The 27,299-nt window shown below is 39.5% G+C and overlaps 1 protein-coding gene across 2 annotated transcripts in view; it reads left to right on the top strand.

The window, feature by feature from the left end:
- Window positions 1-27,299, top strand: part of LOC126259885 (calcium-binding mitochondrial carrier protein SCaMC-2-B-like) — a 249,877-nt gene that overhangs the window by 36,054 nt on the left and 186,524 nt on the right. The window contains exon 1 of one of the 2 annotated variants that reach the window (XM_049956958.1): window positions 8,078-8,095. The exons of the other annotated variant lie outside the window; for it this stretch is intronic. The gene's annotated coding sequence lies outside the window, so the exon portion shown is untranslated. Of the gene's footprint in view, window positions 1-8,077; window positions 8,096-27,299 lie in introns of those variants that run through there. 2 annotated transcript variants of the gene reach the window in all.

The following is a 27,299-nucleotide window of genomic DNA, read 5'->3' as shown; positions in this document are numbered from 1 at the left end:
TGATCTGGACTCACAGTGAAGAACAACTCCAGAATTTCCTCTCCAACCTCAACTCCTTTGGTTCCATCAGATTCATCTGGTCCTACTCCAAATCCCATGCCACTTTCCTTGATGTTGACCTCCACCTGTCCAATGACCAGTTTCACACGTCCGTCCACATCAAAACCCACCAACAAGCAACAGTACCTCCATTATGACAGCTGCCACCCATTCCACATCAAACGGTCCCTTCCCTACAGCCTAGGTCTTCGTGGCAAACGAATCTGCTCCAGTCCAGAATCCCTGAACCATTACACCAACAACCTGAAAACAGCTTTCCCATCCCGCAACTACCCTCCCGGCCTGGTACAGAAGCAAATAACCAGAGCGACTTCCTCATCTCCTCAAACCCAGAACCTCCCACAGAAGAACCCCAAAAGTGCCCCACTTGTGACAGGATACTTTCCGGGACTGGATCAGACTCTGAATGTGGCTCTCCAGCAGGGATATGACTTCCTCAAATCCTGCCCTGAAATGAGATCCATCCTTCATGAAATCCTCCCCACTCCACCAAGAGTGTCTTTCCGCCGTCCACCTAACCTTCGTAACCTCTTAGTTCATCCCTATGAAATCTCGAAACCACCTTCCCTACCCTCTGGCTCCTACCCTTGTAACCGCCCCCGGTGTAAAACCTGTCCCATGCACCCTCCCACCACCACCTACTCCAGTCCTGTAACCCGGAAGGTGTACACGATCAAAGGCAGAGCCACGTGTGAAAGCACCCACGTGATCTACCAACTGACCTGCCTACACTGTGAAGCTTTCTATGTGGGAATGACCAGCAACAAACTGTCCATTCGCATGAATGGACACAGGCAGACAGTGTTTGTTGGTAATGAGGATCACCCTGTGGCTAAACATGCCTTCGTGCATGGCCAGCACATCTTGGCACAGTGTTACACCGTGCGGGTTATCTGGATACTTCCCACTAACACCAACCTGTCAGAACTCCGGAGATGGGAACTTGCCCTTCAGTATATCCTCTCTTCTTGTTATCCACCAGGCCTCAATCTCCGCTAATTTCAATTTGCCGCCGCTCATACCTCACCTGTCTTTCAACAACATCTTTGACTCTACTTCCGCCTCGACTGACATCTCTGCCCCAAGTCTTTGCCTTTACAAATGTCTGCTTGTGTCTGTGTATGTGCGGATGGAGATATGTGTGTGTGTGTGTGTGTGTGTGTGTGTGTGTGTGTGTGTGTAAAAAAAGCAGTTCAACTCTTTCCCAGTGTAGTTCATGTTCGTTGCTTGGTACAAGACGTGCTTGATAGCGTCAGTTTAATCAGTGCTGTACTGTTCATGACCCTGTTGTTTAATATTATATGCAAAAATGAAAACAAGGCCTGCGGTGTGTCCTTTTATCTGAAGTGTAGTGCCCACATTTTTTTTACATTTTTTTAATTGATGTTGTTGTTGTGGTCTTCAGTCCTGAGACTGGTTTGATGCAGCTCTCCATACTACTCTATCCTATGCAAGCTTCTTCATCTCCCAGTACCTACTGCAACCTACATCCTTCTGAATCTGCTTAGTGTATTGATCTCTTGGTCTCCCTCTACGATTTTTACCCTCCACGCTGCCCTCCAATGCTAAATTTGTGATCCCTTGATGCCTCAAAACATGTCCTACCAACCGATCCCTTCTTCTAGTCAAGTTGTGCCACAAACTTCTCTTCTCCCCAATCCTATTCAATACCTCCTCATTAGTTACGTGATCTACCCACCTTATCTTCAGCATTCTTCTGTAGCACCACATTTCGAAAGCTTCTATTCTCTTCTTGTCCAAACTACTTATCGTCCATGTTTCACTTCCATACATGGCTACACTCCATACAAATACTTTCAGAAAGACTTCCTGACACTGAAATCTATACTCGATGTTAACAAATTTGTCTTCTCCAGAAACGATTTCCTTGCCATTGCCAGTCTACATTTTATATCCTCTCTACTTCGACTATCATCAGTTATTTTACTCCCTAAATAGCAATACTCCTTTACTACTTTAAGTGTGTCATTTCCTAATCTAATTCCGTCAGCGTCACCCGATTTAATTTGACTACATTCCATTATCCTCGTTTTGCTTTTGTTGATGTTCATCTTATATCCTCCTTTCAAGACACTGTCCATTCCGTTCAACTGCTCTTCCAAGTCCTTTGCTGTCTCTGACAGAATTACAATGTCATCGGCGAACCTCAAAGTTTTTACTTCTTCTCCATGAATTTTAATACCTACTCCGAATTTTTCTTTTGTTTCCTTTACTGCTTGCTCAATATACAAATTGAATAACATCGGGGAGAGGCTACAACCCTGTCTCACTCCTTTCCCAACCACTGCTTCCCTTTCATGCCCCTCGACTCTTATAACTGCCATCTGGTTTCTGTACAAATTGTAAATAGCCTTTTGCTCCCTGTATTTTACCCCTGCCACCTTCAGAATTTGAAAGAGAGTATTCCAGTCAACATTGTCAAAAGCTTTCTCTAAGTCTACAAATGCTAGAAATGTAGGTTTGCCTTTTCTTAATCTTTCTTCTAAGATAAGTCGTAAGGTTAGTATTGCCTCACGTGTTCCAACATTTCTACGGAATCCAAAGTGATCTTCCCCGAGGTCCGCTTCTACCAGTTTTTCCATTCGTCTGTAAAGAATTCGCGTTAGTATTTTGCAGCCGTGACCTATTAAACTGATAGTTCGGTAATTTTCACATCTGTCAACACCTGATTTCTTTGGGATTGGAATTATTATATTCTTCTTGAAGTCTGTGGGTATTTCGCCTGTCTCATACATCTTGCTCACCAGATGGTAGAGTTTTGTCATGACTGGTTCTCCCAAGGCCATCAGTAGTTCTAATGGAATGTTGTCTACTCCCGGGGCCTTTTTTCGACTCAGGTCTTTCAGTGCTCTGTCAAACTCTTCACGCAGTATCTTATCTCCCATTTCATCTTCATCTACATCCCCTTCCATTTCCATAATATTGTCCTCAAGTACATCGCCCTTGTATAAACCCTCTATATACTCCTTCCACCTTTCTACCTTCCCTTCTTTGATTAGAACTGGATTGCCATCTGAGCTCTTGATATTCATACAAGTGGTTCTCTTCTCTCCAAAGGTCTCTTTAATTTTCCTGTAGGCAGTATCTATCTTACCCCTAGTGAGACAAGCCTCTACATCCTTACATTTGTCCTCTAGCCATCCCTGCTTAGCCATTTTGCACTTCCTGTCGATCTCATTTTTGAGACGTTTGTATTCCCTTTTGCCTGCTTCATTTACTGCATTTTTATATTTTCTCCTTTCATCAATTAAATTCAATATTTCTTCTGTTACCCAAGGGTTTCTATTAGCCCTCGTCTTTTTACCTATTTGATCCTCTGCTGCATTCACTACTTCATCCCTCAGAGCTACCCATTCTTCTTCTACTGTATTTCTTTCCCCCATTCCTGTCAATTGTTCACTTATGCTCTCCCTGAAACTCTCTACAACCTCTGGTTCTTTCAGTTTATCCAGGTCCCATCTCCTTGAATTCCCACCTTTTTGCAGTTTCTTCAGTTTCAATCTGCAGTTCATAATTACAGAAGTGAATTTAGTTTAGTCATTTCTCTGATGGTGATAATGGAAAACCCTTTGTGTAACATGATAAAGAAATGAGAAGATAACCTCTCATTGCATAAATAAAGCACTAAACAAGAAGCCATACATTACATCTTATTTTTCTCAAGTTACATTCTTTAAGTCTCATTTGCTAGCTCTCTTTATTTGGAATTGCTGTTGCTACATAATTCTTTTGTGTTGATTACATTAAAGAGCAAAAAACTGATACTTACCAGTTAGTTGCAGACACATACACAAAAAGGACAGAAATTATACATTTATTTGGAAAATCACTCATCTCCTCAGCTCCAACGAGACACAACTGTTTTTAATTTCCTCTCATACTAGATGATGATCAGCAAGAACTAGTGTTTATGACAGCTGTTGTTTGTGTACGCCTGTTACTGTTTAATAAGTAAAATTATTTCCTCCATGAAATCATATTTTTGTTTCAATAACTTTTTGTATAAGTTTTACTGTATTTTAAAACAATTTTTCTTGAATCTTGTAGTGGATGTGCTGTACAGGAACCCTGGTACCTGTTTACTCATTCTTTTCCTGTGGAAGAAGGGAGGATGAAGACAGTAATTCTCTTATATTATTAGCATATAATTGTGTGGATGGACAAATAAGTTAGACATCCTGTGGGAATCCGAGAGTAGTGAATGGGGGTATAATGGACAGCGACTGCGGATAGGTGGCACTCGGCAGGAATGTGTGTCGGTCATGAGGTGTTTTGAGATAGTCTGCGCAGTTGCTATAATGCTGTGTTCCGGATGGCGCAGTGGTTAATGGACCTGCCTAGTAAGCAGGAGATCACGGGTTCAAATCCCAGTCCAGTTCACATTTTCACTTGTCACTGCGATTCCACGTAATGCCTTGCTGCAGCTGACAGTAGTGATCTCCTTCAGTTTACATATAATTGTGTACTTGAAGTGCAAAGTTAGGAATACAGGATGACTTGCGGAATTTCTGCTTTTCATTGCCTGAAGCTTTCTCAGTTGGACTCTTTCCTTTAAATAGTTATTTCTTTTTTGTGGTAGGGCTCTTTTTTTTTGGGTGGGGGAGTGATTGACCTTAGAAACACTGCTACTAGGTCAAGTAGCTCCTCATTTTGCTTCACAAGGCTGAGTGCACCCTGAACCACTCCTCCCACCAAGTAAACATCTCTGCAGTACTGGGAATCTTAACATGGATCCCCCACATGGTAGTCAGCCACACTGATCACTCAGCTACAGAGGCAGACTAATATGATTAGAGGAAGGAAAAATATTTCTGAGTGATGTAATTAAAACTGCCTCTATTGTCATGATCTCAGTACTCTACTCACTATGGTAGGTAGACCTGACTTAAAATTGTTGATTCTGGAATGTACTACAAATATTGCAATAACATATCATTTACTTTGGTGTCTTGTCCATTATTAGCATAACGGTGGACACAAATACTTGCACGTAACATACTGACAAAAATGAGCTTGTTACGTTGACTGTTGTTGACGGCCTCACTTTCAATATTCATAATGTGAGCACGCCAGAGACCATTCGTGTGTGTTCATTCCATGCCACAGCTGTGTTCTGTGACATATGAATATATCTTTGGTTTTCTTTATTGTGATTACTGTCAAGTTTGGGTCTGTAATAAAAAGAGCGGTTTGTTATTTTACTCTGTCTGTTTTGCTCTGTTTTTCTGCAAAATGTAATTACAGACATCATAATATGTGTTAATATAGTATGAGTTCCGTACATTTTCATTGTGACTACTTGCTGACAACGTCATGGTAGGGACGTTCAGATCTTTGCACATATTTTCACACAGTCGATGACATGCACATTTTGGTCTTTCCTTGTAGTGGAAACTGTGTAGTCTACATTGGTCTACTGATATCCATATACATGAAGTACTACTGGGAGATACACTCCTTTTTCCTATATCTTCAGAAAAGTATATTTTTTAAAAAAAATAATGCATTTTCAGCTGGAGCCCTATTTAGATGATGAATGGACATCATTCAGTTATAAAATGGTGGACATATAGGAATTACGGGCAGTTTTTAAAGTGATTGTAAATTGCAGTCAGTAGCAGTATGTCTTGAGTAGGTAGATTAAGGATGAAAATACCTGTCATAGTTTGATAACAAAATTTGGAAAACGCTGAGAAAACAGTCGCACTTTAGGTTCAAAAAGGAACATAGAAATGCCAACGTGCAAAAGTTAGCAAAATCAATGTGTCTGTAAAAATATAATTGTCTGAAATGCGTAATTACTTCCACTATTATGTTGGCAAAAGATCTTCCCGAGAATCCTAGAAAATTCTGGTTCTACTTAAAATTGCTAAGTGAATTGAAGTCTTCTTCTCAGTCACTCATCGACCCGTCTGGTGAGGCAATAGAAGACAGCAAAAGGAAAGATGAAGTTTTATATTTGGCATTCAAAAAGAATACATGCAGGAAAATCTTACAGACCTGCCATTGATTGACTTTCACACAAATTCCCGTTTGGAGGACATAGAAATAGGCATTCCTGGTGTTGAAAAGAAATTGAAATGGTTGAAAACAAGTAAGGCACCAGGCCTGGTTGGAATCCCAGTTCAGTTTTACAGAGAGAATTCCTCAGCTTTGGCTCCATACTTAGTTTGCATATGTCACAAATCTCTCTCCCACCGACTCCCATCTATAAGAAAGATAAATAATGGACCCACAGAATTGCAGATCAGTATCCTTAATGTCAGTTTGCTGCAGAATTCTTGAACGTTTCCTGGCTTGAACATAACATTTTTTGAGAGAGAATAGCTTCTATCCACAAATAAACACAAATTTAAAAAGCATGCACAGAAAAACTGCAGATTCCAGAGAAAATTAGTCACACACCTAAAACTGTTAACAAAGGTTCAGGCATACCAGATACCAGTTTGTGATATGGCATGTGTTCTTCAGAGACAAAGGTATCATCAGTAGAGCCCCAGGCATGCATGATAGGACCGCTCTTGTTTCAGATTTAAGAAGAGCAATCTGCAACGTTTGTTGATGCTGTGTGGGGAAAGTGTCATTGCTGAGAGAATGTAGGAGAATACAGGGTGATTTGGGCAGAAATTGTATGTGGTGTCATGTAGGGCAGCTTGCTCTAAATGTGAAGAAATGTAATTTAATGGAAATGAGAAAGAAAGTAATCCTATAATATAGAGTACAATATTAGTGGTGTACTGCTTGATGCAGTCACATTGATTATATATCTGAGTAATATTGCCGAAAGCGTAACGTCTATTTTAGTGACGGTGAATTTTTCTCTCACTTCATTTGCAAGTGTAACAGGAAAGGGAATTACTTGCAATGGTATGAGGTGCCCTCCACCACACACTGAATGACATGTAGATGTAACATAATGGTTCACTTTCTTGTTTTGTTCGGTGTGTTAAGTTGTGAACTGCTTATGTAAACTGTAAGTCTATTTTGTATACGTCCAAATTGGTGTAGTATTTTATTTATTTTTTTATATAAAATATGCTCCAATTTTACCCTAATTTTGGATAACTTCATCCTACCAGTTCAAATCATATACAGTTAACTGGAAATAATGTGCAGTTTAAAGCAACCAAACAGACTCTGATGTCAAATAGCGTACTACTTAGTTTTGGTTAAAATTAATTTCCCAGAATAGAATTAATTATACATTAAAGGAAACAGAAAATTAACAAGTATAACTCTGGCATGTTTATTTTTAATTGATCATTACAAAAGCATAACAAAATTCCCCTGTTAAAATACAATTTTCAAAACAAAGCTGTGAAGTTCTGAGACAGCAAAATGGTTTTGTTCGGATATTATTTTGGTCGGGTTAATATTTCAAACCACATGCTAACTATGGGTCGCCATAAAATAGATGAGATCTGATATTGTACCTGTTCTAATACACATGGTATCATTGAGCTGTGTACCTAAAAGTCCAAGCTGGGGAGCAATATTCTGCAACACTGTAGAACAATCTCGAAGCTGTAGTATTCAGTGTCAATGCAAAGGATCCTCCATGATGTGCCACAGAGTTTCTGGGGAATTTTATTTAAAGTTTAGATATTGACAGTTCTTATAGATATTGCTTGTAACTGAGTGTTCTGTCAAGTGTGTGTTGTAGATATTTTGAGTCCCCTAATGTCAGAGTAGACTTGCTTCAAAGTAGATTGTAAGGTCTTTGTTGACCAACTTGTTGTTTAGATGAAACGTTGAGACTCCTGTCTTAACACCACTTGGCTGAAATCTCCATTTGCAGAAATATTTACCGATAATTCGTAAATCATTGGTTGATAGGGAATCGGGTACTACAAGATCTCGACACCTCATTGTGAGTGCCCAGTTGTCAGCATACCCAAGCTTTCTTGATGTGTGAGGAGCTAACTGGCACAGTAACTGATACTTATGAGAAGATAGCTGCGATATAAAAGAGCTTTACAGACCTCCCTGTTGACCACATGGAATCCCACAAAAGGTTTGTGATGCTGCTTCTTGTTAGTGTTCCAATCTGTCATAGATTAATCGTGGAGGGATGGTGGGGGCGGCGGCTGTGGCAGGTGAACACCCAGCGATTGAGTGTGGGTCAACATAGCCAACAACCATTCCAACATGGCTGCATGTGCCTGCTGTTGTTGCATAAATGACAGGATTAAAGGCTCCATGAAAGAGATGAATAGCAGAAAAACCACAGAATCCAAAATATGTAAAAATTTGACCCTTGATGTCACTACTTGTGTTCTGACTAGGAACAGGAGGAAACACATGGCCATAGAGAGATAAAATTTTAGTTCACAGATTGACATCATCAAGAATATAATGAAAGTAGTTTACACATCTTGAACACATTTAACAGCTGAGGGCTTGGAGACCCGAGAATGCCGTTATAAAGACCCTATCCATGTCCGGTATTGCTGGTGTAATGCTAAGCACACACGGCAGCTCTGGTGATGGCAGTCGATGACCAGACTGCCTCTAGCAGCCACTGTGAGTAGTTGCAGGTGCACCATTTGAATGTTGGTGCTTACTATGCTTGCCATAGTTCCCTATCTTACAAACGTAGTGGGTGGTGGGTGTAGCAACCAGTTGGGTATTAAATCTTGTTGACACTTAGTACTTGTGAACTTCAGTCACTAAGCATTTTATTAATGAGAGTGCGAATTTTTAGGCTTGGGATGACATGTAGAAGTTTCAGTATGACACCTTTCCTCTAGAGAGTATCACATAGAGCTATGAGATCAATGAAGGACTAGTGATATCTCTTGATTCTGGAAACCAGCGTTTATGTTATTAGTGAGAGGACTTGATCTGTGCAGTTGTGATTTCGTCTGAATCCTGTGTGTTCAGCTAGTAAATTTTCAAAGATCTCTTGATATATTCTATTACACATAATTTATTCCAGAAGTTTAAATATCATACTAAACAAAGTTATAGCTCAATAACTTTGTGGGTTGTTTGACTTGTCATGTTTCAGGAAGACTATAACTCTAGCTTCTTCTATTTCATATGGTATGTTGCCTGTATGCAGAATGTTTGTAAAGAACTCAGGTAGCCACTTTTTCACATACTGGACACAGTCCAAAAGAAATTTTCATGAGTGCTATCAAAGCCCAGATTATTTTAGGAGAGAACTGAATACCAATATTTTTTATTGGATGACAAACTAGACACACATTCATTAACTGTAAACTGTTGAAATATCTTGGACATAATTTCATTATCATGTTTCCTTCATTTTGTGCTCAGTTGAGGCTGTGAAATAATTGATTTGTTCTCAAGACTCTTATACCATATCTGCATTAACCTTGTTTTGCTTTCTTGGTAAGAGTTCAATATGCTTTGACAGTTTAGTTTGTAAAATGCCAAGATAGAGATAAGATTTTGGGCTTTTTTTCTCATTTATGCTTATCATATCGGATGGGTCATCTCAGCTGTAAAAGTACCTCTGCCAAAGTTAACCTTAAACATGAGACAATATTACCTCCAACTGAAATAGAATCTCTATCATACCAAAGAAAAGAAACATGAGGATATAGTGAATAATTATAAACTGCATGGCATCAAAACTTTTTATTCCATTGCATTACAGTTACTTGCAAGTGGTTAATGTTACCTCCAATAAAAGTATTTGTCTAATAGAAAAAGAGTACTCAAACTGATTTTGATGTTTCCAGAAAATCTTAAAACAATGTTGTGGCAGTTTCTCAAATAATAATAATAATAATAATAATAATAATAATAATAAAGTTGTATGGAACATGATGCAGGGATCAGTTTTCAGTATCTATCCTTCAAATATTGGTGAGCCAATTGATTGAAACAATGATATTCAGTTTGGTTAGTGTTAAGTAGTTGCAACAATAGTTTCAAATCACTGTAAAACTAATGTCTAAGTAAATTTAGTAGTACTATTTCTATTGCGAAAGACAACAAGAAGATATTATTGCGAACAGTATTCTGTCTAGTACAGTTATTATGTTATAGTTTTCCAAAACATTAAGAGAGAAACCATATGTTGTTTACCAGTTGCATCATCAAATAAATTATTTGCAGAAAACATACACTACTGTTCATGAAAATTGCAACCAAGGAGGAGACATGTGATTACAATGAAATTTATTCCACACATTAGGGACATGACAATACACAAATGATTTGAATTACAGAAGTTTACAAGCAATTTAACTACCAGAATTCAATATGGTGTGAAGCAGCCACATACTGCAAGCAGTGTCTTGATGTTGTAGCATGGAATCAAACAGCTCGTCGGTATGTTGTTGATTTGTAAGAGCATCCATAAAGCATTGACAGTGGTTGAAAGAGGACCAAAAGGAAAAAGTTGTTGAAAGACTGTATCCCGGACACGTTTAGTGGATGACTAGACACGTTTAGTGGATGACTCGACACACGTATATGCAGGCCCCAGACTGTCATACATGTCATTCTTTTAAGAAGGCTTGCATGTTCCTCACCACATATGGCAGGACTCGTGTCATGTTGGAATATGGCATGTGGAACTACCTGTAGGAGGGGCTGTCCCTGGGTTCTAAGTGCCTCTGATGTAGTGATTGCTGTTCAGATTGCGTGGGAGGTGGGATTGCACATGATAGCCGATGGCATCCCAAACCATCACATTTGGTGTGTGTCAGCTATTTCACTCAATGATGCAGTCTGCCAGATAACTGTCAACATGATACTATGTAACACACGGGCTACAATCACTGTGGGACAAGTTGGAGTGGAACTTGTCTGAGAACACTAAATTTTACCCATAGAAGCCGGAGACATTGGTGGTTTCTGGGCAATGGAATTGGGTGCAGTAGCATGCATGCCACTGGTCCAGTCCTCAGCAGAAGGTGTTGAACCATTGAAACAGGTGTGGCCATTCCCATTGCAGCGCTGAGTGTAGAGTCATTGCTGTGGAAGAAGCTGTTTTGCCAGTTACTGCCACCCGGACAAGATAGTGGTCAGATGTGTTACCGTATTGTGTGGTCCAGTACCCACTTGTTGCCGTGTTTGTGTGCTACCAGTGGACAGAGGAGGGTTACACTCATCACTGTCATAGCAGTATGCCCTGTACGAGCTGCTATGGCATGGTATGACAGACTTGTTTCCCAGTGACCAATCACCTTCCTCGTTTGAATTCACCCACATGCTGATACAGAACCCTTTGACATTGGTGAGGCATACTATAACCTGTTTGCATGTTTTCCATGTGTTTGACAGCTTTGCATCAATTGGATATGGAGTGACTCTGACATTTCTGGACACACGAAAAAAAGGGGGGGGTGTCACTTCTGGGTCTGTGTACATGTCATCTCTCTGAAATATTAATATCTTATTAAGATTCTGCTGTTCTACACATCCTTAATTTTTGGAGTATCCAGACCATTAATCCTGGGCTTTGCAATTCTCATGAACATTAGTGTGTTTAATTCATGTTACTAGAATTTGAACAGAAAATTACTTTTATTTAGTGGATGCAGTAAATCAATTGTGAACTAGACCTTGAAGTGCAGAAAGCAAGAAGTTGTAGATGCATTCAAACCCATTAAACAATTAGACAATTTTAAGAACTGTACCACTGTACAGTCTTCGCTCACAATAAGACAACTATATCTGCACCAACTTTAAATAGTGAAGAACTGGTTTTCACTGTACGACTGAGAGCAGTATGGAAAGTAACAAAAATATTAAACAATCTGTTCTTCACTCCCTTTTATTGAAACTTGAAAAAAAATCAGTTCAGAAAATTGTGTCTATCAGTTGTGACACTTCGTCAGTTTGAAACTTCGTGGCAGATAGAGCACTTGCCCGCGAAAGGCAAAGGTCCCGAGTTCGAGTCTCGGTCTGGCACACAGTTTTAATCTGCCAGGAAGTTTCATATCACCGCACACTCCGCTGCAGAGTGAAAATCTCATTCTGGAGACTTCGTCAGTTTAAGTGACAGCCACGTGAATCACTTTAATTTTCCCCCCCAGCAGGCAAGTATTCAAAACGTATTAATGACGATCGAGAGATGTCATATTAGCCCATGAGTCATCTTGACACCTTGTTCTCATTGTATGTAACAGGCAAGGTTCACATATGGCACATTCAAAGCAGCTTGGTCATTGTATGCTTATAGCTTACTTTTAAACATGTTCTGGAATGGTCTAGTGTTCAGTTACATAGTGTTGATAGTTGTATAGTTATTTGCTAATGGTGAACTATTCCCAGTGATTGTGTGGTAATCAAATTCATCCCACGAACACAGGTAATCCTTTAAAAAATCATAGAATCATGCGTCTGTTTCTCTCAAACCTAAAATAAGTTTAACGGTGGTGGGCATATGAAGCACAGCTTGCAATAAAAGCATTAAAAAGTCAACAGCAATGATTACAAAATTTGTTGTTAAGCAGATGTCTGCATTTATGCTCATAGTTTAACCACTTAGCTGCTGTAATATTTTTGGTTTAATTCAAAAAGTTCCAGAATTTTTGCTTATTTCTGGGCGAGCACAAAGGATGATCTCTCAAAAAAACGTGTTTTGAACACACAATTTGTGGTCATATCAGGTCAGAAAATGGCTCGATTATCTTGTACCCAGATACCAATTTCAATTTTTTGATTAATTTTTATTCGTTTTTACACATCTGTAATTTTTTTAAGGACTGATGAAATTCATTACTGCAAATTATTGTACAAACATTGTAATGTACATTTAATTTACTTCACTTAGTCAGATTTCATGCAAAGTATTGGAGTGGATTGTGATTTTTAATAATATATGCAAATTACATGTTTTTGCTCGTATTTTGGGGATTTTTAACATTTTCCTCGATTCTGCATTTTCCTCAATTTTCATTTTTTAAGACTTGACCACACTAAAACATAAATAGTGGTTTCACTGCATTAGATAAATAGGCATCATATTTTGTTTTGCCTTAGTAGTGAATGTGAAGTAAAGCAAAAATGTTGACTGTGGACTATGCGTTGTGGGCAGGGGCAGGAGAGCAGATGATTAACCTAGCTCCTGGTATTTTTTAAGTTTCTATTTTCCAGGATTATCTTCAGAACTACTGAATCTCTGGCATAGAGCATAGTGGCAGGTTTGAAGTTTTTCAGAAGCTCTGCAAAAACTGACATTGTGTCTAGTTAGATCTTTGCTGTGGGTTTGAGAGCTGCAGGATTTTAAGATGTTTCTCAGGGATGTAAAGGAGAATACAATGTGTTCTCCATATAGTTGGCTGTATGGATACACAAAAGAATACTGTCAGTTAGGTGCCACTCAGTCTGGATAAAAGTAATTCTGGCACCTTAAAATATAATGAAATGTTTATAGAACAGGTAAACATTTGAAGGGTCGTTGAAAAATGGGAAGGATGAAAAATATTAGTATTCAGTGTCAGCAGCATTGGAATTGAATTGCAGAATCGATATTGTAGTTTTCCCTTTTCAAGGTCATGTTCTACTATTTGAGGTAACATCCAGGGTTTTTCAGTTATGCCACACATTTATGAAATGCGGAAGAGCAATGAAATCTAACTGTAGTGGTCTTTGAGAGAACAGTTTCCTTTGAAAAAGAAAACAAGAGAAGAGAGGATGTGGAATAGACTATTCAAGAAACCGCATGAGAAAGTGTAAATGCTGTGGGCATCACCATAATCATTGTCTGCCTGAGAATGAATTTTGTTCTTCTCTTAAACATCACCACCATTTACAGAAGAAACTGAAAAGTTGGAAGTGAGTCCCAATTTACTGTGACATGTGTAAATTGTCTGCAGTAGGCAGGCATTTGTGTACCACTGTATTCATGATGCCAGTGTAAAAAAAATTATTTGAAGGAATAAAGCGACCAGAAATTGGCTGCTTGCTATATTTCAAATAATCTAATCATAAGAGGCAGAGCTCAGTTACCAGTATCTTATACAAATTAAAAGTACTAACAAATTTAGAGCTTTTGGAGACAATACAACTTGAAGAATAGTATAATGTGGTACTGATGTGACAGATATGTGGCTTGTACATGGTTCTGAAACACAGCAAAAGCCCAGCATCAGCGTATTAATTCCTTTTGAATAAATTTTGTAGCCAATCCAACAGAAGAGGGAGGCATCATGGGAGGGTCCATTTATTGCAACTTGCCAGTAGCATGAATGAGAGAAGTCCAGCAGTGTAACAATGCCCCTTACACAACAGACAAGGAGCATAACCTTTGGGACTTACTGTGAGAATCCTAGTTGCAGCATATTACTGTGGTGGCTGTTCCATTGTTATGCTGTTTCCAGTGGCTCCAACATTTCGTTGGTGTAGCTAACTTAGGCATGGCAATAACAGAGTGTGATCTTACAGCAACAGGTAGTAGGGAAAAACAATCTTAAAAAATGGCTGTCAAGACCAAACTAACCACAAAACCTTTTTGCAAGTCTGCTCTGAAGACATCTTAGTCACAGCTTGGGAAAAAATCACAGTAAATATTAGCTCTGTTAATAATGTAATAATCTGGCCTCTGATAATGTCAACACTGATGGAATCAGTTGTCAATGTGCAGTAACAGTGATCGTCACTATGTGAAGGGATACAAAACTTAATAGAAGATGTGTGTGTTTTCAATAATTTGTGTAAGAAGGTAGCTCTCACCACATCTTAAATAGGTCAGATAAATTTTGTGCTGTAACTTAGGTACAAATTTAGTTGAGTGTTTTAGAAGAATCTAAAGAAGACACTGAACCATAAAAGTATTACAGCTTCCACACAGACGACTCGGCATTAAACAGACTGAAAGTCCAGTATAGGTCAGAAAATTGATGAGTGTTAAATGACAAATACACTACTGGCCATTAAAATTGCTACACCACGAGGGTGACGTGCTACAGACGCGAAATGTAACAGACAGGAAGAAGATGCTGTGATATGCAAATGATAGCTTTTCAGAGCATCCACACAAGTTTGGCGCTGATGGCGACACCTACAATGTGCTGACATGAGGAAAGTTTACAACCGATTTCTCATACACAGACAGAAGTTGACCGGCGTTGCCTGGTGAAACGTTGTTGTGATGTCTCGTATAAGGAGGAGAAATGCGTACCATGACATTTCCGACTTTGATAAAGGTCGGATTGTAGCCTATCGCGATTGCGGTTTATCATATCGCGACATTGCTGCTCGCGTTGGTAGAGATCCAATGACTGTTAGCAGAACATGGAATCAGTGGGTTCAGGAGGGTAATACGGAACGCCGTGCTGGATCCCAACGGCCTCGTATCACTAGCAGTCGAGATGACAGGCATCTGATCCACATGGCTGTAACGGATCGTGCAGCCACGTCTCGATCCCTGAATCAACAGATGGGGACGTTCGCAAGACAACAACCATCTGCACGAACGGTTCGTCGATGTTTGCAGCAGCATGTACTATCAGCTCGGAGACCATGGCTGCGGTTACCCTTGACACTGCATCACAGAAAGGAGTGCCTGTGATGGTGTACTCAGTGATGAACCTGAGTGCCCGAATAGCAAAACGTCATTTTTTCGGATGAATCCAGGTTCTGTTTACAGAATCATGATGGTCGCATCCGTGTTTGGTGACATCGTGGTGAACGCACATTGGAAGCGTGTATTCGTCATCGCTGTACTGGCGTATCACCCGGTGTGATGGTATGGGGTGCCATTGGTTACACGTCTTGGTCACCTCTTGTTCGTGGCACTTTGAACAGTGGACGTTACATCTCAGATGTGTTACGACCCGTGGCTCTACCCTTCATTCGATCCCTGCAAAACCCTACATTTTAGCAGGATAATGCACGACCGCATGTTGCAGGTCATGTACAGGCTTTTCTGGATACAGAAAATGTTCGACTGCTGCCCTGGCCAGCACATTCTCCAGATCTCTCACCAACTGAAAAAGTCTGGTCAATGGTGGCAGAGCAACTGGCTCGTCACAATACGCCAGTCACTTCTCTTGGAAAACTGTGGTATCATGTTGAAGCTGCATGGGCAGCTGTACCTGTACACGCCATCAAAGCTCTGTTTGACTCAATGCCCAGGTGTATCAAAGCCGTTATTATGGCCCGTTGTTCTGGGTACTGATTTCTCGGGATCTATGCACCCAAATTGGGTGAAAATGTAATCGCATGTCAGTTCTAGTATAATATATTTGTCCAGGGAATACCTGTTTATCATCTGCATTTCTTCTTGGTGTAGCAATTTTAATGGGCAGTAGTGTATTTTGATTTTAAAAGGACAGTGCACATAGCATTAAACGGCTATTGCAGCAATGTCCTATTGAGAGATTGCTCCCAGGGTTGTAAGAATCTATAGTTTTTTTATGATTTTTAAAATGTATGTACAGTTATGCTGATGAGTAATACTGGCATCAGTTATATGCGCATCAGTCAGTTGAGATGACTCTAGACACAACCCATGGATCCAGTACAAGCCTTGTCACGTACTGTGTGAAAATTGCAGCTGAATTAACTCTTAAATAATATACTGCAAATCATACTAATATTATACTGTTTTCAGTGCCTTCATCTGCTCCTAACTGTTGTCAATTTAAATTTTAATCATATGAAAGATAGATCATGTTACTTCCATGATATTGTGGAAACCATTATCAAGGCAGATAGTTTCTTGATATTTGAAAAGTTTTGTAGTAAAACACCTGATGAAAATGTTAGTGTTGCAGGTAATGGGGTTTGTTAGTAGTTTTGGCAAGCAATTTACAGTAATTTAGCCCGGTGGAAGAATAAACAGGTAAAGAGGTAGTTTCAGATGTACCTTCAGGAAGGAAGGAAGGATGATGATGATGATGATGATGATGATGATGATAATCTTATATTATTAACAATGATATAAATGCAAAAACTTAAATTTCCTAGGAAACAGGGTTTATTGGTACATTGATAAAACTAGTCAGTCCATTGTCTAGCTACATATTTACTTTATAATAGAGGGAAACATTCCACGTGGGAAAAATATATCTAAAAACAAAGATGATGTGACTTACTGAACGAAAGAGCTGGCAGGTCGATAGACACACAAACACACACAAAATTCAAGCTTTCGCAACAAACTGTTGCCTCATCAGGAAAGAGGGAAGGAGAGGGAAAGACGAAAGGATGTGGGTTTTAAGGGAGAGGGTAAGGAGTCATTCCAATCCCGGGAGCGGAGAGACTTACCTTAGGGGGGAAAAAAGGACAGGTATACACTCACACACACACACACACACACACACACACACACACACACACACACACACACATATACAGACACAAGCAGACAAACTCTTTGTCTTTAAATATGTCTGCTTGTGTCTGTATATGTGTGGATGGATGTGCGTGTGCGCGTGTGCGCGTGTGCGCGTGTGTGCGTGTGTGCGTGTGTGCGTGTGTGCGCGTGTGCGCGTGTGCGCGTGTGCGCGTGTGCGCGTGTGCGCGTGTGCGCGTGTGCGCGTGTGCGCGTGTGCGCGTGTGCGCGTGTGCGCGTGTGCGCGTGTGCGCGTGTGCGCGTGTGCGCGTGTGCGCGTGTGCGCGTGTGCGCGTGTGCGCGTGTGCGCGTGTGCGCGTGTGCGCGTGTGCGCGTGTGCGCGTGTGCGCGTGTGCGCGTGTGCGCGTGTGCGCGTGTGCGCGTGTGCGCGTGTGCGCGTGTGCGCGTGTGCGCGCGCTTGCGCGTGCGCACGCGCGCGCGTATACCTGTCCTTTTTTCCCCCTAAGGTAAGTCTTTCCGCTCCCGGGATTGGAATGACTCCTTACCCTCTCCCTTAAAACCCACATCCTTTCGTCTTTCCCTCTCCTTCCCTCTTTCCTGATGAGGCAACAGTTTGTTGCGAAAGCTTGAATTTTGTGTGTGTTTGTGTTTGTTTGTGTGTCTATCGACCTGCCAGGGCTTTCGTTCGGTAAGTCACATCATCTTTGTTTTTAGATACATATTTACTTTAACGTAAATGGATGGATAATAATATACTCACCAAGTGGTGGCAGGGGAACACACGCACATGCACACACAAAGGATTTAACATTTACAACCTGTTGGAGCCAGTGGCTCCTGCTTCTGGCAGAAGAATTGAAGGTGGAAGGGAGAGGAGAGAAGGAAAAGCACTGGAGAGGTTCAAGGAAAGCCTCCAAATCACGTCCGGTGCAGTCCCTAACAATCAGTCTTCCTTTCTGTCTCATCTTGCCCAGTAAGTCTCCACTGACCCAGGGTTCTGGGTGACTTTCCTGAACTGCACCCCTTCCTTAAACCTCTCCACTCCTCTTCTTTCACCCCCTCTTCATTCCCCTTCAACTCTTCTGCCAGAAGAAATAGCCACTGGCTCCAAAAGCTGGTAAATGTTAAATCCTTTTTTGTGTGTGTGCGCGTTCCCCTGCTGCTTGTTGAGTAATTTTTTATCTATCCATTTACATTATATTGTCGATAATTGATTAGATAAAATCTGAAATAAGACTGATAAAAAGTAATGCACTAATATCACCTTTGACATGTATTAATAGGATGCTGGTTTAGTGCACTCTTTGACTAAATATTAATCGCACCAATTGCACTACAGTTAAACATCTAGAGTTTGCACTTGGATGCATTTCTACTACACGCGGTCTATCATCTTTCATTCAGCTGGCCCCTTCTGCCTGTGAAGGGGATCAAAGCAGAGACTAAAGTCTCTCTTTGCTTCCAAATCATAATGTAGGTCATGCTGGAACTTACTGTCCTCTTCAACCTGTTCACACTACTATTACCAACTCTTCTCACTCCACTAGAACCCCAACTTTGATCTCTGTACTCTGCAAAGCTCTAGGACTCTTAGATTCCCTGGATCACAAGTGGCTTCCAGAAATTTGGCATTTAGCCTTGTATTGCACCTAAAGATAAAATACTTGGCGTATAAAGAAGTGGAGGACACTGAAGGCTAGAACCAAGTGCTGCAGAAATAAGATACTGTACTCACATTCAGAATGACAGTGGTTCAGATCCCTGGCTGGCTGGCTGGCTGGTTTCCTTAAATCACTCGTAGCAAATGTTGAGATGGTTCCATAGGAAGGGGTGTGGGCTATTACTTTCCCCAATCAGAACCTTTGCTCAATTTCTGGCAGTGGGATCTTAGATCCCAACCTCCTTCTTTCTTAAGGCTAGAACACTATACATTGTAGATAGCATTTCAGGCACTACCAAAAGTATACAGCAGTTGCTGTGGTACAGGTTCAGTTAACTTTGTTTGTAGGGAATGGAGAAAGCCTCAAATTTAAGCAGCTTGACAACCACGTAGTGAAAGTGGCCAAGACTTCTTGTCTGTTAACATGTTCCTTTCATTATTACAGATCCACACACATGACAGGAAAAATGCATGTGGATGACTAAGCACTGGATTCTATGTCTTATGAAAGAGCTTGAATTTAGGCTTGTCCATTATATAAGTCAATAGGCTGCAATTTGTGCAAAGTACAGTTCTTGAAATGGCAAAAGTGCTTTGGGGAATATTATTTGTTGCATGTTGTTTACGTGAACATTGTGCCAGAGAGACCCTTTGGCATGGAAGATGTATATGGCAAGATGATAGCCCTACTTTATGTTTGTAAAGGAGATAGGCAGGTATCTAATATTATGAGAGCTCAAGTCTAAATCACATTTACATGATTGAGAAATCTTTCATTTCTTAAAGATTGTTGTTTGTATACCAAGACAGCAGCAGTTCAGGGGTGTGGTGCCAGATTTGTAATCACAGATCAGTTAATGTGATAGTGATGTGAGGTCTCGCATATCTGACACAAGAATCTGTACTGCGACAGATCCATTCTTTTCGTGGAAATCTTTTGTGCTGGTTTAGACAACAAATATTTGAGGTTCAGTGTAAAGTCTGCTGTCTCCATTAGAATTGTACATTGTTTAAGAAATATAAGAACAAGAGAGATTTTGACATATATGTAGACTTACGAACACTGAATTGTAACATTGTGGTTGTGTTGTTATACTCTGTGCACAATCTGTCATTCTGATGCATGTATTTGCTTTCTCTTAAATACCGTAGTTTCTGGTTGCCATTCTCAAAGTTAATTGCTTTTGTTTCCTCAGGTATTAATTTTCTGGTAGGCAGTTGCTGCTTCATGTTCATTGATGGAGACAGTGGTACTATCTGTAAACCAGTAAAAATTAAATACTGGTTTCTCTGAGCCGTTATTCATATTTTCTGAGAATTTAGAGCTTCCATCTATCTAAAACAAGGATTTTAAACTTTCAATATCTGTTCAGCCTTTCAGCAATAAGATGAACATTATGGTTAAAAGTGTGATCTGTTGGCCTATTAGACAATAAATAACCCATAGAAGGAAACTACAAGAGCCTCTTAGACATCCAAGGAATTACTCGTTATGTGCTCAGGGATTATCTTTATGACTAATTGTTTTGTTAATTGACTACCTGCAGTCTTTATGTGAAAAAGGTAGAGCATGGAAAAAAAATTAACTTCATCATACAAGATAGTGCTGAAAGTGGGTTGTAGGGAATGGAGGAAGAAAGATCCACTAAGTGCATAGGCTTCTGTTAGGAGAGAAATGACATGGAAAGAGCAAACTCTGCCTTCCTGATACTTAAGTATTGTTTGATCGTTAATTAAGTATAATCCAGAGATTTTGCAACAGTCAGCCAAAAGTTAAAAAAAGAACAACTTAGACTGCCGACTATGAGAGGAAGTGACAGTTTTTCAACTTGTATTGTCAGATGGTGATAACAATGAACACAATTGTTTTTCCTCAGGTATCACATCAGGCACAACACAGGTGCCTGAACTGAATCAGTACTGATAAATGGAACAACAGTAACATACCAACTAATAACCACCTAAGAAGTTTCCAGTTATTGCCAGTCCAGAGACAGTTACGTTCATATTTTGGGAAGACCTGTGATCAAGCCGCATTTTCTAAAGAGTATGTCAGTGAAAACTGCTCTCTAATGGTACATTTTCAGAATGATATTCCTTCCACCAATGCAAACAAAATGTCCCAAAAGACTCCAAGTTGACTTTTCAACACAGTGCTTCCATTCACCAGACAATATTAATTTGTAGTTCTTCCATAAAAACAGGTTTAAATTTGTCACATTTCCAACTCATATCATCCTACTCTCCCTCCCTCCCTCCCTCCCTCCCTCCCTCCCTCCCTCCCTTCCCCCCTAACACACTCCTCCATAGATGCACACATTTGGTGACCAATTATTTCCCATATGATATTGCAGTGCAGCGACTGCAACCGTTACTAACACATTCAGATGAATTCACAATTGCAAATAATGACTACCATCAGCTGTAGAATACCAATACTGGGCATGCGACTTTGAAGCAAAACGTCTGATCTGTACGGGATACACACACTGTGTGTGTGTGTGTGTGTGTGTGTGTGTGTGTGTGTGTGTGTGTGTGTGTGTGTGTCTACAGGTCGTAGACGTATGGTTCATGACATGTGGAAGTTTGGGTCTGGCCGTGAGTTGTGCACTGATAGCCAAATGGTAAGGTGACCGCTCGCGATAAGTGGGAAATCTGGGCTCTAGTCCTGGTCTGGCACAAATTTTCATTATCGTCATTTCATTCTACAGCTGATGGTACTCTCAGAAGTGTGGCATGAGAGTTGTGATAAATGTTGCAGGAAACTTGTGTTGAAAAAGTACAATTTTATTTGTTAATAAATTGTCAGCTTGAAAGGAAGACTTGGTGCTTTACTGGGGCCTTATTGGAACTGGTATGTTCATACTTTACTTGAGCCTGTGAACCAGCTTTCTCAGCTAGGTGCACAGGGGCTTAAATGTGACAAGAAAGTGAAACATCATGCTATTGAGGTTTTTTCACATACAGTTTCACCTCTGTCAGCATTTCATGTGCTAAAAACAAAAACATCCAATGACAGAGGAGTTAAGTCCTGAACCATTGTATTTGTAGATATTTACCATTATACTAGTCAAGAGCAGCAGTGAACACATTTCTTTTTACAAAACAGTTTATTGCAGTCAGATAGTAACATAAAATGTGAAATTGCTAATCTGGCAAGTCATTTTCAATACCCTGTCGTTGTTCCTTGGCCTAAGCTGCAGGGGATCAGCATTGGTACAAAGCTCTAACTTCATGGGCAGCTGAAAATGACTTATCAGCTGAAACCGATTTAGATGTCAGAATTTGAACATGATGTGCACAGTAGGTCGTCCAGTCAGAATACTACAGAAATGTATGGTTGGGCGCAGTCCCATCCAACTTGGTGTAAGCATCATGTGGGCACAGTATTTGCAACACATTAAACAGAATATTGCTATAGAGGGAATGAGTTGATACAGTAACAAGAAATCGCAGGTATAAGACAGACAGGTAGGTAATTAAACTGAAGTTGTTCTCTTAGGGTATTTACTGTTTGTTGTCATCTCTCTTTTATAGTAAGTTATCAGTATTAGTGAAGATTCTTCTCATAGCATGATGAGTAGTTAATGTCCAGTTCTACTGAACAGATTTTAGACAAACTGACTTTTCAGAATCCTCCACAGCTATGCTACTACTTTAAAGTTGAAGTCTGTATGCATAGTGCTGTTATTTTATTGTATCCTAGTCAACCCAAAGTTTTGCTCACCATGTATTCAGCATAAAGCCATTGCTATGCAGTTATATTAAGAGTATTGTAGATCTTTATCATAGCTTCGGGAACTATTTGCAGTCAGAATGTGTTAACAGGTGTAAGTCAGTCTGTGCTCCAAATGAAGTGAAAAATCTTTGACCATCAGATTGTAATGATGATATGAAATCATTTAGTGAGTGTTCATTACCTATTACACAGTAGGTTAAGTATGCTGCTAAGTGTCAGAAAATGTACCACTTGATCAATTAATCAATCAATAATGCCACCTATACTCCTAAATTTAGAAGAAAGTTATTACTGTACTTTGGATGTGTGATATTGTAGTTCGTAAATAGCAGCCTATTGAAGACAATTTCACTTCCAAAAGTGGGCTCCTGTCTCCTCCTGGGTGGTAGCTCTATCACTGATACATATATTCACTGTGATGCAAGTTCTTTATTTATTTTTATTTATTTATTTATCTCTTGTTCTGGTGATCCATGTTGTGACACTATCACAGGATATGGAATGTGTCAATTTTACAATATTTTGGCCAGAATTTATGGTAATACATAAAACAAAACAAAAACAGTTAACAGTAACTTAGGTCTCACTACATAAAATACATTTTAGAGATGGATAAAGATTACAAAATAATAAGTGTTACAGAGAAATAAATATTGCAAAATATGTTTACAATAAAAATGTTCGGTATTACAAATACAAATTTGGGCATACATTTGTAATTTACAATACAAGAAATGTTAAGCACTGTAGTTCAGGAACTCTTCTATTGTATAAAATGATCCTTGTAATATGAACTGCTTTAAGGTTTTTTTAAACAAGAGATCATCTACCAAACACTTAATTCTTGAAGGGAGGGCATTAAAAATCTTACAGCCACTGAAATGGACTCCTTTGTGCACCATTCTTAGATTTGGCTGTTCATAGTGGATATCATGTTTCCTTCTAGTATTGTGACTGATATGCACTATTCAGCTTAAAGATGGATTTTTCTTTCCTTATGAAGCACATCAACGAGAATATATATTTCGCACTGGATGTAAGTATTTCAAGCTTCTTAAAAAGATTCCTGCATGTGGCTCTAGGATGGACTCCACACATGATCCTTATGGCTCTTTTTTGTACACACAGTACTTTTTTAGCCAGTGGCTGATTTCCCCAAAATATAATTCCAAATGCCATAGTTGCATGAAAGTAACCATAATATGCTGACTTCATGGTTTCCATATTTCTATAAGAAGAAACACTGCACAATGTGTATGTTGCTGAACTTAGTCTTTTGCATAGATCCACGATGTGGTTTGACCAATTCAGTTTGCTATCAATATGCAAGCCTAGGTATTTTGAGGAATCTACCCTGGTTATTGTCTACTCACCTATTTTTACTACTATTTCCTCATTTTTGGATGTTTTGTGGAACTGAATGTAGTTTGTTTCAGTAATTTAAAGAAAGACCATTAATGTTGAACCAGTTCACCATTTTAATTAAAAACCTTATTTGCTGTTACCTCAAGTTTATCTACTGAATTATCAATAAGTAGTGTAGTGTCATCCGTGAAAATGGTAAATCTACAATATTTTGTAGAGAGAGGGAGATCATTTATAAATATAATAAAAAGTAGGGGGCCCAGAACTGAGCCCTGCTGCACTCCACATGTGATGGTACCCCATCTTGACTATCTACTAAAACTTTTTGTTTCCTGTTTGACAGATATGGGTCAAGCCATTTCCCTGCTGCACCACTTATACCGAAATGTGTAGCTTTTTGTAAAAGAATTTGGTGATTTACACAGTCAAATGCTTTTGTTATGTCACAAAATATGCCAATCACTTTCAGTTTTTGTTGATAGATTCCAAGAGTTTGCCAGTAAATGCAAATATTGCATCTTCTGTTGACAAACCTTTCTGAAATCCAAAGTGACTTTTGCTGAAGTTATTGTGTTCACTGAGATGATTAACTATCCTGGCATGCATTAGTTTCTCTAAAACCTTTGAAAAGCTTGTCAGCGGCGATATTGGCCTATAGTTAGCAGTATCCGTCTTATCCCCCTTCTTATACAGCGGTTGTACAACTGCATACTTAAGCCTCTCAGGAACTATTCCTTGCTTAAGTGACGCATCAAAAATGTGGCAATGGACTTCACTTACATGGCTGGAGCAGTATTTTAATAATTTGTTAGAAATGTTGTAGATTCCAGCAGAATTTTTACTTTTCAGGGATTTAATAACTCTTTCAATTTCTTGAACAGTGACTGTTTTTACCTTCATGTGTTGTACTGAACCAGGTACTTTAGCTTTCAAAAGTTTGATGGCTTGCTTCATGTACCCTTGTAAACCTATTTTTTTTTTTTTGTTACTGTTAAAAAATTGTTGTTGAATGTGTCTGCAACTGTTTTTGGATCGCTAACAAGATTACCCTAGCTGTTGATTTGGATATTTTCACTACAAACTGCATTTTTCAATAGTTGTCAAAGATTTATGACAATAGCTGTGTACAAAAAAAATTTAAGAGTTTTGAAAAAAGATCCTGTCTATGGAGCAAAGTGGTTACTGTGTATTAAGGGCTAAAATGAGATTTGCACACTGTATAAAAATAAGCATATAACAGACTTAATTCACTTGTAAATAGTTATTTCCAGTTCAACACAGTTTTATGGAATATGCTGATAAATGTACTCTGTAATTCTATTCACTGAGCTGAGAGAGAGAGAGAGAGAGAGAGAGAGAGAGAGAGAGAGAGAGAGAGAGAGAGAGAGTGTGTGCACAGCATGAAGTCAGCAGAAGTGGTTACTCTCAACTTCCAAAGTGCCACCAGTTAGTACAGTGACTGTGTGTAAGGAGTTAAAAAGAATGGGATACAGTGGTCAAGCAGCTCTTCACAAGCTGCACATTTCTGTTGTCAGTGCATAGCAACACTTGAGGTGATGTAAGGAGTGACTTCACTTGACAGTAGATGACCAAAAATGAATGATTTAGAGTGATGAATTGTGCTGTACCTTGCAGCAATGTGATGGAGAGGATTTAGTAACCTGCCCAAGTGTGTTGTGCCAATGGTGAAGTATGAGGGAAGTGGTGATTTGGTATGGGGGTGTTTTCTATGTTAGGGTGTGTTTCCTTCATTGTGCTGTAAGAAGTGCTATATGTAGAAGGATATTAACACACTTTAGTGTCGTGTACTGTGAACAGTAAGGGAACAGTTCAGAGTCGATGGTTGATGGTAATGGAGATGATGATGCACCCTTCGGTTAAGCAGGCTCTGTGCAGACATCTATTTAAGGATCTAGGGATCCTCACAGTAACCTCACAGTATATATATTCACTTATGAAATTTGTTGTTAATAATCCAACCCAATTCAAAAGTAATAGCAGTGTGCATAGCTATAACACCAGGAGAAAGGATGATCTTCACTATGCAGGGTTAAATCTGACTTTGGCACAGAAAGGGGTAAATTATGCTGCCACAAAAGTCTTTGGTCACCTACCAAACAGCATCAAAAGCCTGGCAGATAGCCAACTACCATTTAAAAATAAATTAAAAGAATTTCTAGATGACAACTCCTTCTACTCATTGGCTGAATTTTTAGATATAAATTGAGGGGGGGAAAAAACTTACATTAGTGTCATGCAATATTTTGTGTAATGTAATATCTTGTACAGACATCTTTTATTAACCTGACACGTTCCACATCATTACGAAGTGTCGTATTCATGATCTGTGGAACAAGTATTAATCTAATCTAGGTAATGGTTTGTGGACACTTCCAATCCTGAAATGGAGTGAGAGCCTCACCCTGAACCCCATGGAACACCACTGGGATAAGTTAGAATGTCAACTTTACTCCAGACCCTAGCGCCGAACATTACAGCTCGCTTTAGTTTCGGCTCTTGAGGAAGAATGCACTGCAGTTCCTCCAATTATTCAGATGCCTCATTGAAAAAGACCCCAGCAGAGTTCTAGCAGTCATAAAGGTGAAGGGTTGACACATACCGTATTAATTTCCACTAATAGGTATACAGATACTTTTGATCAGATAGTGTACATGGTAAGCACTTATTATTTTTGTATGAATTCTCCTTGACTTCTTGGCAGGCTAGGTATTACACATATACAGTAATACTATTCCCATCCATCTTTGCCGATGCCTCTTCTTGTGTGCCTCGGCATCCTGAGATGTTTTGGTGAAGAGACGTTCCGTAGCGGTACAATGAAATTATACAACAGTTAATACTCTCATTGTCTGTTTATTGGTATTTGTGAAAAAGAAAAGAAACACACTCATAATCTCATGCACCATCAAACTTCGTGTAGCATTTTATGTGTGTAATGGACTTCTCTGTTTCGCAAACCGTTTCAATGAATTCATTACAGCGTTGCTTCCAACGTAATCAACATCGTCATACGTGTCTCTATTAAAACTGATCCTCAGTAGTTTAAATAACCTTTTGTTTAGTTATTGTCCAAATCAGCACTTGGTTCAAAATTAATTTGAGCTTTGTGGATTAAATCAAAGCATATTTGTAACTATTGTCCACAATTTACTGAACAGCCCGATCTCTCACTGGCATGTAACTTATTTGAAATCTAGTGCGAAGTTTTC

This window comes from Schistocerca nitens, chromosome 5, assembly GCF_023898315.1.
Source record: "Schistocerca nitens isolate TAMUIC-IGC-003100 chromosome 5, iqSchNite1.1, whole genome shotgun sequence".
NCBI classification, from domain to species: domain Eukaryota; kingdom Metazoa; phylum Arthropoda; class Insecta; order Orthoptera; family Acrididae; genus Schistocerca; species Schistocerca nitens.
The sequence above is the reverse complement of the archived record's forward strand: the minus strand, read 5'-3'. Positions and strand labels throughout refer to the sequence as shown.